Genomic DNA, 12,683 nt, shown 5'->3' on the forward strand with positions numbered 1-12,683 from the left:
ACACCAGGCTGTATGCAGAGATGATCATTTCTGCTGATTCATACTCGTCTCCGACACACACTTACACAACACTGAACACCTGAGTTAATGTTTACAAGCTAAAGGCAGTAGTAACAATATAAACAGGTCAGTTTGGTTTTAGATTTCTGCCACAAAGACGCCAGTAAACACCAAAGGTTTATAGACCTAAAACTTTTCAACTGAGCTGAAATGAGCTTTTTATAAAGATGACCAGTATTCAGAATAACCAGTATTTGATACATTCATTCAAAACATGAAGACTGAACTTGCAAAAAAGATGTTCAAATGTTTTTTTCCCTGCAATAAAAACTGTTTTGCTAAATCTAAATTTAACTATTAAAACATTTTTAGAACACAAAATAAACTTATGTGTCATTTGTGTGGGAAAAGAAAATAAATGAAATAAAACTAAACAAGATTTAATGAGTAGGCAATAATCCAAGTAAATAAAATCACAAGACTATATTTTACTATTAAAATCATGACTTTATCACATTATTTTTTAACTGTTGTTTTTCACACTAATTTGCTACTGAACTAACCGCACTACTACTTTAAGTTTAAACCTAATTCTTAAAGAAAAACAAACAGCTGCTGATATTAATTAGCCTTCCTATGCTAACATGCTAGCAACGCTAACACAACAGTGATGGTTACAGACTGAAACTCAAAACTATCCCAAAAGAAATATCTGGCATTAACGCTCCTTCTTCTTATGAATACACACTGCAATCAGGCTCGGAGTGTGTCACATCTAAAAAGGTCTGGGTGGAAACATTTCTCTGTTCTCATTACTTTTCACATAGAATAGGACAATTAAACAGTCACAACAAGCAGCAGTGAGAGTGCCTTATATGAAACATATGGCTCACAATAGCAGTAATATTATTACACAATTATTTTGTGCTGGTGAACAAATGTATAATCCTCAAACTATGCATCATGTAAGGTTATGAAGTTCATTGTTTTCAACTCCATACAGCTGCCCCCTGTGCACAATAACACCCGTGTAGAAAAACCAAGGTCGGGTGTTCCTCAGACTGTTTACATTCCAGGAGAAGAGTCCGAAGGAGAAGAAGAAACTTTACTTAATCAAAGTACTTTATTTGTGATTAAAATTATTAAGCAAAACAGATGTTGATCAACAATAATCAAGTGAATGATCTGTGAAATAAATATGTCATGAATTATGTTTAATGAAAACAGGACTACGGCACAGACATACTGATCCTCATCTCCATAGAAACACATGACACATTGTTCCAACCAATCAGAGCTTTCGGCTGCCGCAGGAGAATCTGGTGTTGACTTCAAGTGTCCAATCCGCTTTACTACAACTTATCAACAATTCAGAGATATAAAACAAGGCAACGCCATTTTAAGGCAGTTCCATTTTGACTTCAGTTCTATTCACCGTCATCCTAAAGAAAAGCGCAGCCTGGCCAGATGTGTTTCGTCTTTAAACTAAGAACTGTGAAGCGGGAGATTTTCGTCGTTTAACAACCAGACGACGTCCTTTCAAAATAAGAGCACCTGCTGACACCGCCGAACGGTACCGGGGTCGACCCTCCAGACGGGCTTTGAAACGTTCACCGACAGCTCCAGCGTACATCCGAGGTCTCCAGACCTGGCATTTCCTGATCTACCTGGGAGACCCCCACTGGGTACGTACACGGCAAAATAGCAGCTCGTCATCACTTTATAAGCCTCGTGATATCTAGTCATAACAAAGACGACCAGATTCAATGACGTCAGCCTAGAGAGTCTGAACCAGACACACACACACACACACACACACACACACACACACACGCACCAACACAACATCCGAATCCATTTTCATCCATCACAGAGGTAGTCCTGGTAGATTGTTTAGAATTTATAATTCAGAAATTAAAGATTCTCAAACGATCCCATCTCTCTCTCTTTTCTTGTCTCAAAGTCAATACAGAGTGTTTAATTAAACTCCCTGATGATAAAAACAGCCTATTCTTCTGTTTATAAAAAGTGAACTACTTACAGTGTATTAAAATACAACTTTAGATAGTTACATCACTTCAATTCCGTTACAATCATAAATCCGTTACTACAGAATAGTTTTTTTTAAGTTAATGACGCACAATTTTCTATCTCGGTTTAGAGACCACAACGTCTCAATCAGTATTTGTCATCAAGCTCCGTCCAAAAATTTGACCCAAACATGATGAACACATCCTAGAATATTAGCATTTCTATTTTCCTGTCATCTTTTTTAATCACACACATTTCCCTCTCTCGTACTCTCAGTAAGAACCCATAAATCCTCTGAACAGTATTAGCATCATCATTCATAGATTATTCTCAAGAACGCATCTTTCAGGCAGTGGAGGAAGACGCAGTAGATGAGAAGATGTGGTTCTTAATCAGCTGTTTGTCTCTTTGTGGTTAGCTGCTGTCCTTCCTATTTATTTTTCTCTCTTTGCCACTTTTCTATCCTCATGTGACTGAGTTTCTACTTTTCTTAATTATTAATCTTTTTGCTGGTTTTGTTCTGCAGTGAGTGTGAGGCTTTCAGGACAGGATTGAAACTGAAGTATACACCTTTCAGTAACAAGCAACAAAACTAAACTTCTAACGCACTTTAATACATTTACAACAGATTTAAAAAACAAATAAACCTAAAGCTAACAGGACCGAAGCATGGACATGAGGGAAGGTGTGTGTAAATGAAATGTACAACCTAACAAAAAATGAGGAAACGCAACACACAAAGATGTGAGAGAGTGATAAAGTTACACAGACCGTGCAGAGTTTTCTGGTTCTACAAGATTAGACACAGCTCCCTTCATCAGAGTTATTTTCAAATAAATAGCAAAAAGAAACTTCTTATACAATGTTGTTTATCTGAGGTTGTACGACTAATGGGAGGATCTTACAAAAAATAATGTTTTAATAATTTTCGACACACAAACACCTCAGAAGTACAAAAAACTTCCCAACTACTGTAATAGCCTAATTTAAAACAAGTGAAACCTTGGAAAAGCTTCTAGTATTACAATTTAAGGAAAGCTGCTTTGCTTTCTACACTACTTTTACGACTTATAGCTGAACGGCTCCTAAGTAAACGTTTGCTTCTTTGCACGCGAAAGCCCATCAGCGCCACCAGCCTTCGCGCCGTGGATAATCCCTAACATGTTCTTTTCCAGTCTGATTTGATGTCATCACGCTCAGGGAAGTTCAACTTCAACACTAGTTTGCATTTAAATGAGCCGAGTCAGCATCAAAGAGACAGTGAAGTACAGAAGGTAAACCCCTAAAGAACATCTCACCGCAGACGTTTGTTAGCTTGTGTTTGCAGTCCGAGTGTGAGAGACCGTTGTAGAGGAAGGACCCTTTGGCAGTTTGATAGCTTGTAGACTGCAGTGGTGGACGGTGTTTTAACAATGTAAACCTGTCTGTATTTGAGCCAAACTCGTTTTGAACAAAGCAAAGTTGGAATGTTTAGAGACTGTATGCGATATTCTTTAGGAGACAACATGTTTTAGTGAAATGTGAACAGTTCCCATGTCATCACCAGCATGCAGCAGAACCAAAATGTCCCTCAAGCACTAGAATATGTTGCTAACCGGTTACGGTGCATGGCTGCCTGGGTCTACAAAATGTTGCAAAACAGAGTTCAATGTGCATTATTGTGTGCTTCTACATTAAAATATCAAAAACATTTTTAGATACAGGAAGGAAGTTTGTCTGAAGTCTAAAACTGATGTTTATGTGTGATCTCTCTTACCTCCGACTCAACTCGACTCAAAGCTTTATTTATAAAGCGCCTTCCGCAACCCTGTCAGGAAGCCCAAGGCGCTTTACACAAAACATAAGAAATGTAAATCACAATGAATGAATAAATAGATAATAAAAGCAATTAAAATAGTGCCAAGAGGGTTAAAACACTTAAGTAGAAACAAATGGATAAAACAAGGGATAAAGTGAGCGCTAGGGCTGAGAAAGCCCAGTCCCTCCATACCTCACTTTCCTCCTTTCTGACATCTGTGCAATAAAATATACATATAGTAGTTGGCTACTTCAAAACCTGTTCAATCACTTTTAACGCAAATAACTAAATCACCCAATGACATGGCATCATCTCAGGATGTGATGAAGACGACCTGCTGAAAATCAAACCCCTACAACAATCTTGACAGAATGGACCAAAAGTATCCAGAAATTGGTGCTGTGTGTTTGAAAAGGTCTTGTTGATTTCAAAGGAAGGCTAGACTGCATTGTATTTATAAAATCCCAATAACACACAAGTATAATGAAAACTCTATAACAGTGGTCGTCAATAGGCGGCCCACGGGGCCCCTCTTTGTGGCCCCCGAACCCCGTGCGCATTCTTCCAGTTAGCTAGTAACACAAGTAGTAAACAAATGCTGTATAAACAAGATATGCACAAAGGCCAAAGGAATGGAAAACAACAACAACAACAATGCTGTAGCACCGCTTATTTGGTACTTACGATATTGTTTGATGGTGTTACATGTGTTACTTTGTGGCGATGACATCAGAAAAACATTTATGTGGTCTTGTCAGTGTCACCCGTAATCATCTCTAGGGCTGCAACAAACGATTATTTGGATAATCGATGAATCGGATGGGGTCTCGACACGATTAATTGATTAATCGGATTACATGGGGAAATTTTTAAAAACTGCTAGGAAAACGTTATTTCTCTCCTTCCTTCACTTTATTTAACACAACATTATTAGAAAACAGTTCAATAGCAGAAAAACAACATGCCATCACCTAAATTGTCTTATAAGGTGTACAGACAGAGACCCTAAGCTACATCTATCTGTGACCTAAAATGCTTGGTCCAATTAAACAGCTTAAGGGCAATTCTCATATGTTTTGTTTGAACTCATCTGTAGACATTTATTATAACTGGGGATGTCAAACAACTAATTTTTAAATGTAATTAAACATAGGCTGTGAATTAATCAAAATTGATCACTATTTCCAAAAATGACTGAAAAAATAAGTTGTCACACACTCTATGGAAACTTTCAGAGAATCCACAAATAGTGGCTTTCAAATGGTTTTGTTACTTTCTGCAAGTTAAGAAAAGAAGCAGATGAGACAGCATGTCTGATAATTTAGTTTTTCATCTGATAATATTAGAACATGTCAGTAATGTCTGAGGGGCTTTTATAAACACTGTATAACTAACACTACTGGAGAGGGTATGAATTACACAGAGGCTTCTGGGGAGCCCAGTTATGGGGGGGGGGGCGGCATTTTGCCTTGGCCCCCAAAATGTCTTGAAACGGCCCTGGGTGTGTGACTGAGTGTTGAAGGTGACCTGAATAGTATCAAATTTATAAATATTACATGTGTGTAACTTATTGTTTTATAGGTAAAAACGTGTAGTGGAGATAAAATCTATCTACATTTTACTTTTCAACACTTTGTTTTGTTTTGTTGTTTTTATTGAACTATTTTCCCGTCCTGTCTGTCTCTCATCTTCCTGCATCTCCTCTTAATTCTCCAGAAAAACTGCTGCCTGGATTCTTACTTTTTCACCACATCAATTACTTCTGAGCAGATCAAAGGGATCTCCTGACCGCAAAGAGCGCGTTTTCGATGCTGCGTGAGGTGAAATCACCGCAGCACAGGTGATGAGTATGGCAAGCCAAAACTAGACGGGTTGGGAAAGTGGCGTATTGTGGCGGTTCTGGCTTGCCATAGATGAGATCTGCAGTAGCGCGCTGCAGGCACAAATAAGACAGAAAAAAAAGAACATGTGCAGACTACATGAACGATCGTGTGCTAATTATAGTTTTTTGGTTGCGCCACTTTGAGAATGGACCGTGCGCTGGAAGCAGCTGCCTGGATCGCTGCGCAACAATGCGCTGTGCCGCTCTCTGCTCAAAAGAGTCCAAAAATGATATAATATAGAAAACTTTTTTCCGGTTCCCCTGGATGTGTAGGATATACAGCTCCCCCATAATTCGATCCCTGCTCCTGGATGAAATGCCGGACATTTTCATCAATACAAGAACCCGCAGTCTGGACGCGCCGGACAGAGAGTGAAAAGTGGACACGTCTGGGGAAAACGGAACGTACGGTCACCATAGTCCTCATAAAGCGGGAAATTATAGATACAGTATTTTGCTCGTGCCCTGGGCCCTTTAGAGTTCGTGGGCCCTGGGCAATTGCCCAGTTAATCCGACCTTGGGCGGAACCGGTTCGCAGCAGCGCGAGTCCCCCCGCTAATCTAATAAGCGTCGCGCTCACGACTTTACTCTTTTTTTACGAGCTTAGGGCATGTCTAGCCTGTGTAATAATCCGGGACTTGGATGAATCACTTTTGAAAAGTTTTTAATTTACCCGGACACAGAGTTCTCTCCTTCCTCGCTGATGATCCCGACATGCTTGCGTTTAAGACGCTGCATCACCCCGTGCCATGCTAAGTCTTACCTAAACGTTGCAGGTAACGCATGTCTTCGCCTGATTTAACTGAAAATGCTCCCAAACTTAAAAAGTTTTTACTTTTTTGACTCTCGCTGCTTCTGCCATGTTCCTCTTCCAAACACCTGCCGGCTCTCCCTCGCGCTGATCTGCCGGCTCTCCCTCGCGCTGATCTGTCAGCGCGCAACGGCGGGCGGGAAAGGGGGGGCGCTTTTGGAAGAGTTGTGAGACACAACGAATCGATGACGCAATTCGTTGCCAACGCTTTTAGTAATCGATTTTCATCGAATTTATCGATTCGTTGTTGCAGCCCTAATCATCTCTTATGTATTTCATGGTCCTTAAGGAGGAAATTACAATAAAACTTTGTATCAAGCCTCCCATGGGCCGAATAATCAACCATACAGCACGAATGATCCATCTGCTTCACTAAATCATCCTCAAAACTTGCAAAACAATTGAATAATAGACAAAATACTAGGGCTGTAGCGAAGCCTCGACGAAGTCGACGGCTCGATTCTAAAAATTTGTCGACGTCAGATCCGGAAGTCGACGCACCGCGCCAACTTGTTGCATCCCCAGGAGTTTGTAAATAGAGGAGGAATCTGCCCGTTTTTCCTCTAGTTCGCCCTCTTCTCCGCCTTCACTAAAATCTCCGCCAAATACCGAAGACCCGGAACAACGTCCGTCCACTACTAGATTATTTTCCTGTTTTGCCCCTTCGTCTCCCGGCAACGGACAACAACTTCCGGGGTCAGATGCGCTGCTTCGTGTCAATCGCAGATGTAGAAAATCACCGGGAGCGCTTCTCCCTTCATTAAGGAGCTTCTTTCAGACATGAGGAGAGCTGTTTTGGTGGTAGCAGTCTCTCCTCCGTGCTGGTCTGTTTGCTGCTGGGTGTTTTTGGTTTATTTAAACTTGGTAACTTGAACTTAACGTTGGTAAAGCTACTGTTAGCATCTTCGCTAACAGCTTCTTGCGTTGGGATAAGCTGTTACGTTTTGGTTTAGAGTTCATCTTTTTTGTGGTGTAGATCTCCCTTTTATTACATTTAGAGTGTTGTGGGTTTTCGGTTTAGTGTAAAATATCACCTGAGTTTGGTTTAACCCGTAAGACCACTCGCCTCACGCACATAAGTGACCAAAACAAAGCAGCATGGAGACACTCCATCTTCTACCAACTCTCAGGCAGCAGCCTGCACTCCCAAGTTCTACACGTCACCAGAACATAACCAACCGCAACACAATAAAAGCAGTGTTATACAAAATGGAAGGCCTGTAGTGTTTATTCTCTTACAGTAAGAATTTATCAATTTTTTGAGGAATTTATTTGAGATTTTCTGGTTTTTGTTAATTGTGCAATAGAAAAATAATCATTAGATTAATTTTCTAAATAGTCATTAGAATAGTCGACTATTCGATAAAATAATCGTCAGAATAATCGTTTTAAAAATAATCGTTTACCCCCAGCCCTACAAAATACACTGTTTCTTATCACAGTCCCATGATGCGAAGCAAGAAACAAACATTGATGTCACAACAGATCCTCCTATTAACTCATTCACTGCCAGCCGTTTCCTGATAGGTAAAGCCCTTCGCTGCCAGCATGGACGTAATTTTCACTTGAGAAGCGGGGGGGACACAGGGGGGTGGGGGTGGGGGGGGGATCTTTACAGTATGCTCTAATGGGAAACAGGTTTCAACACAAACGGCTGTTTTCCGCTTGGTCCTAGAGCTCAACCAGTGTCAATTTAATATAGCGTAATATTGTTTTTGGATGGTAAAAAGTACAGGGGTCAAAACTTGATTTTGGAAAAAGTGGCGGGGACATGTCCCCCCTGTCCCCCCCCCCAAAATTACGTCCATGGCTGCCAGCGTTTCTCACCATTTTTACAGTTTTTTTAAGAGTCACAGAACGTTGCGTGCTAGGATGATGTCAACGCCAAAACAACCAAAAGAAAGCGAAGACTCGCCTCTTACATCAGGAAGAATACGCATGTTTCGAGCATTATCCATTCTTTCATAATCTGTTGTTGAATTGTGATCGGCAGAAGCTTTTCCGGTTCGCGCCTCACTTTTGTTACAGCAGCGGCCCAAAACGATCTCCTAACACATGGATTTTCTGCTTCCTGATCACGTGACGTGTGACGTACGTGGATGAAGATCGGCTTTAGAGCTGACATGTTTGTTCTCGTGGTGCGGGGGCTCGTTCCGATGCCCACACAGTAAAAAAATGCAAATGACGACTTTAGTCGTCAGTGGCAGTGAAAGAGTTAACAAAGATGTCCTGCTGGTTATGACCAGAGCAGACCCAACTTCTGATGTCACATGTCACAAAGCTCAGATAATCTCCAACTGGAACATGACAATGAGTTCACTGGACTCCAATGGCTTCCACGGTCACTAGACCTCAATTTAGTCCTGAACCTTTGGGAAGTGGTGAAAGGGAAGCTTCACATCATGGATGTACCTGTGATGTTATCATGTCAATAAGGACCAGAACATCTGCGACATATTTTGAGCATCTTGTTGAATCTGTGATATTAAGATCTAAGTTGGTTCTAGAGGCAAAAAGAGGTTCTGGTAAGGAGTACCTAAAAAAAAAACAAGTTGACTAAGGTGGGAAAAAGGAGACAGAGCATAAAGCAGTGAAAAGATTTAAAATAATTCATGTCATATAATAAAAAGATGAAGACACGCAGAGCCGGTAACTACCACAGACACATTCTCAAAAACAGCTGAAAATGCATAAATCAAAACAGAAACCCCAAACAGAGCAACACCCTGTTATTACAGCGCTATGACAGAAACAACCTGGTCTTTTTTTGGCTTTTTATGTTGCCCAGATTGGGAGTTTTCAGACGACACCCCCCATCTTGCAACAACACTGATAAACAAAACAGGCAGATCTGACTTTGTTACAATCCTCTAAATCCCATCATCATACTTAATGTCAGCTCACACGCATTAACGGGCACAAACAAGCAGAGATAATCATATGCAAAGGCTTAACTGTACACTACAGTGTATTTTTTTCTGCAGGAAAACTTTTATAAGCCACACACAGTTGCAGATCCCAAAATACTCAGTGGTTTCCTGAAGGATATTCAGGGAATGGAGCCCACAGAACAGAAACACAAACAGTCATTATAGTTACATGTTCCCCAGAATATGAAAACGTTGAAGGAGGAAACGGTTAGAGCAGAGTGTTCTCATTACAGCATTGCACACTTCTGATAGCACGACTTTTGATGTTTGTTTGCATCCTTCATTGTTTGGCTTTGAACTGGAAAGTCTGACAACAGGAACAATCTGTCAACAAAAACTGCTCATTTCACAAGTTAGCCCAGTAACAAACCCTTTAAAGAATGTGACATTTCTATATCTAAAACAGACACACACACACCATCTGTAGCCTAGAGGCTTGCCAAATCTGTCTGACCAGTCGCCTGCCTGAGCTGACCTATTTTCAAAGAGCGCGGTCAAACCAGCACTGTGTGTTATGTAGGCCACAGTTTACGTCAGGGCTCTTTCTGTGCACAAGACATGACTGCACGTGTATGTGTGTGAGTGTGTGAGCGTACTACATCTTTTTTCACATTTAACCTGTAACGTGGGGACATTTGGCTGGTCCTCACAATGACAAAAACCCTAAAACTTGGTTTCAGAGGTATGGTGTGCAATACCTTAGTTGGGGTTAAGGTTAGGAATAGATCAGTATTTTTTATGGCTAGGGTTACGCATTATTCAGTCACTAAAATGAAGGGAAATCAATGACAGGCCCCCACAAGTGTTGCAAAGCAAACATGTCTATGTGTGTGCGTGAGCATGCATGCGTGCAATCTTCATTCCACCAGTGTTGACAATCTGATTGTAAAAGATAGGGAGTCCCCATCCAGGTTAATGGGTTTTTCCAATAGTTTTAATTTAAATCACAGACATTTATCAAAATGTATAATCAGAATAAATTATGTGACAATTACAGCTAGTGAGAAATCCAGTGTAGGTCTCTTCACTTTTACAGGCATGATCGTCCACCAGTGTGTACTACACATTTAAAGAATGTGACACTTCACAATGCTTGATCCAAAAACAGGAGGGTTGGAATTGAACCTGGAACCTTCCAATTACTGGACAATCCACTCAACCTCCTGGTGCCCTCATAGGATCATAGGATTCAGGCATCTTATTTCAGGGTAGAAGTAATGGCTCACAAAAATAACTTGTAATTCAGAAAAATATGACATCTTAATAGTGCTAATGCTAATATGTTATCATATATTATACCTATCATTGCTATGTGTAAAACAGCATGACACAGGTCCTTTAAAATCATATGACGCTGTGTAGGTTTCCTAAATCTTGCGACGTAGCTAAATAACTAATCTCCACCCAATCACAACATCTAAAAAATGCAATCAGATGAGGGATCAGGTGACAGGTTTTCCCTTCATGAACATGAAAATCTCCGCCATTACAGTGGCTCACTGGGGTCATGACTTAGTCTTTTTATAACTGGTACACTAAAAGCTTGCTGCTTGTTTTGACTTGAGATTGCTTTACATTGATAATCAACAGCTGCAGAAACCATGAGAGCAGAGAGATGTTCTTCATGACACCTCTAACCGCTTTCCTCTATCTTGGTGCTCCAAGCGTGTTGATTAGAACAGGTCACGTCTCTGCTCTGAGCAGTTTGGGGGATGTGGTGTGGTTGTTAGAGCGTGCTGCCTGCCTAGCGGAAACACAAGGCTGCTCAATAGACGAGCAAAGGTTAACAGATGGGGGCTCAGAAGAGTTTGTGTCAGAATGAAGGTCATTTCTTATTTCCATCATTCTGTATGATTTGCCTTACATATATACAAGTGGGTACAGAACAGCAAAGTTGGCCTTCCCAAAAGATTCTTTTTGTGGTGGAAAAATTATTCTAACGACATCTTGCAATGAGACAAAAATAAAAATGAAATGTTCTAGTTTAAAGCATCTGGGTGTTCTGACAGCAGGAACTCGAAAACTACAACCATGATTTGCAGCAGAAGAGCATCACACAAGATCATGAAAGAGGCAAACCACAGCAGCACAGGACCACAATGAGCTCCACTTCTGTTAGCTAAAAAGGAAACCTGATCTCATACGGGTCAGTAGTGAAACTACAGACTCCTAATGCTAACGAACCCTCCTCTGTGAAACAAAGAGTCTGTCACTAAAGAGGAATGAACGCTGTCCATAAATCCAATCACCAATGCTGATTCAATGATAATCTAAAAAAGAAGTGTGTAGGATTACCCACTTCTACACACACAAGAATATTAATAAAGCTGGGCGTACACTGTGCGACTTTTTCACTCGTAGCACTCAGCTTCAGCTCAAACTGTACGACTTCCTCGCAGGGCAGATCTCACGAGTCATGCGCTCACACTGCACGACCCAGTTCTCGGATGCGACCTGACTGCTCACACTGTGCGTCTGGTAGCAACACGTTGGCCCTAAAAATATGCTAAAAATAGCAGTTTTTACACAACACGTCAGACTTTTTTGTCTTGTTTTGCCTGTTGTCCTTCGGGAGTGCTGCAGGAGGACACACAGGGATTTATGGGGGTTGGATGAGGAAAACAAAATAAAGAAAGTAAATCTGTGTTTTGTGATCAGTTTAATTTGACATGAACACGACAAACACGCTTTCTTGACAATCTTTGTGAGTAAAAAAACGTGTAGAAATAAAAACGAACAACGTGTGTTATTAGGGAAATAGCTGGCGAGCGGTGTTGATGCAGGATTGCGCATGCGCCGTGAGCGGTTCTGATACATTTTGGGTCGCAGCTGCTCGCAGCGCCGCTTCAACAGTGCGATACCCTCACGAGGGAGGAGCAAAATATTAAACACGCCAGAAGTCCGTGCGAGCTCACAATTGCTGATCAGTAGCTGGTCACGTGGTGTTAATCGCCTCTCGTAACCCCCTGTACACTACACGACGCTCGGCGCAAAACTCGGGGGAGAAATTATGACATGTCTCTAAATAAAATAAAAGTAAAATTTTCTAGTGCAGAGTGGAGACAACCCATAGAAGCACTGATTTGATCTCATTTCAGAGAATAAGGTTAGATGCACCTAATAAAATTACTAACAAACTCAGGAATCAGTTTCTTTGCTTCACTGTTCTGGTGCTGAGAATATCACTAATGCGGATCAAAGGAGATACACAGATGAATGCACCTCTTATTT

The 12,683-nt window shown here is 40.9% G+C and overlaps 1 protein-coding gene across 2 annotated transcripts in view; it reads right to left on the reverse strand.

Moving 5' to 3' along the window:
• Positions 1-12,683, reverse strand: part of LOC107384969 (protein PHTF2) — a 39,970-nt gene that overhangs the window by 20,410 nt on the left and 6,877 nt on the right. The gene's annotated exons all lie outside the window — the stretch shown is intronic.

This window comes from Nothobranchius furzeri, chromosome 1 (assembly GCF_043380555.1).
Source record: "Nothobranchius furzeri strain GRZ-AD chromosome 1, NfurGRZ-RIMD1, whole genome shotgun sequence".
Classification (NCBI taxonomy): Eukaryota; Metazoa; Chordata; class Actinopteri; order Cyprinodontiformes; family Nothobranchiidae; genus Nothobranchius; species Nothobranchius furzeri.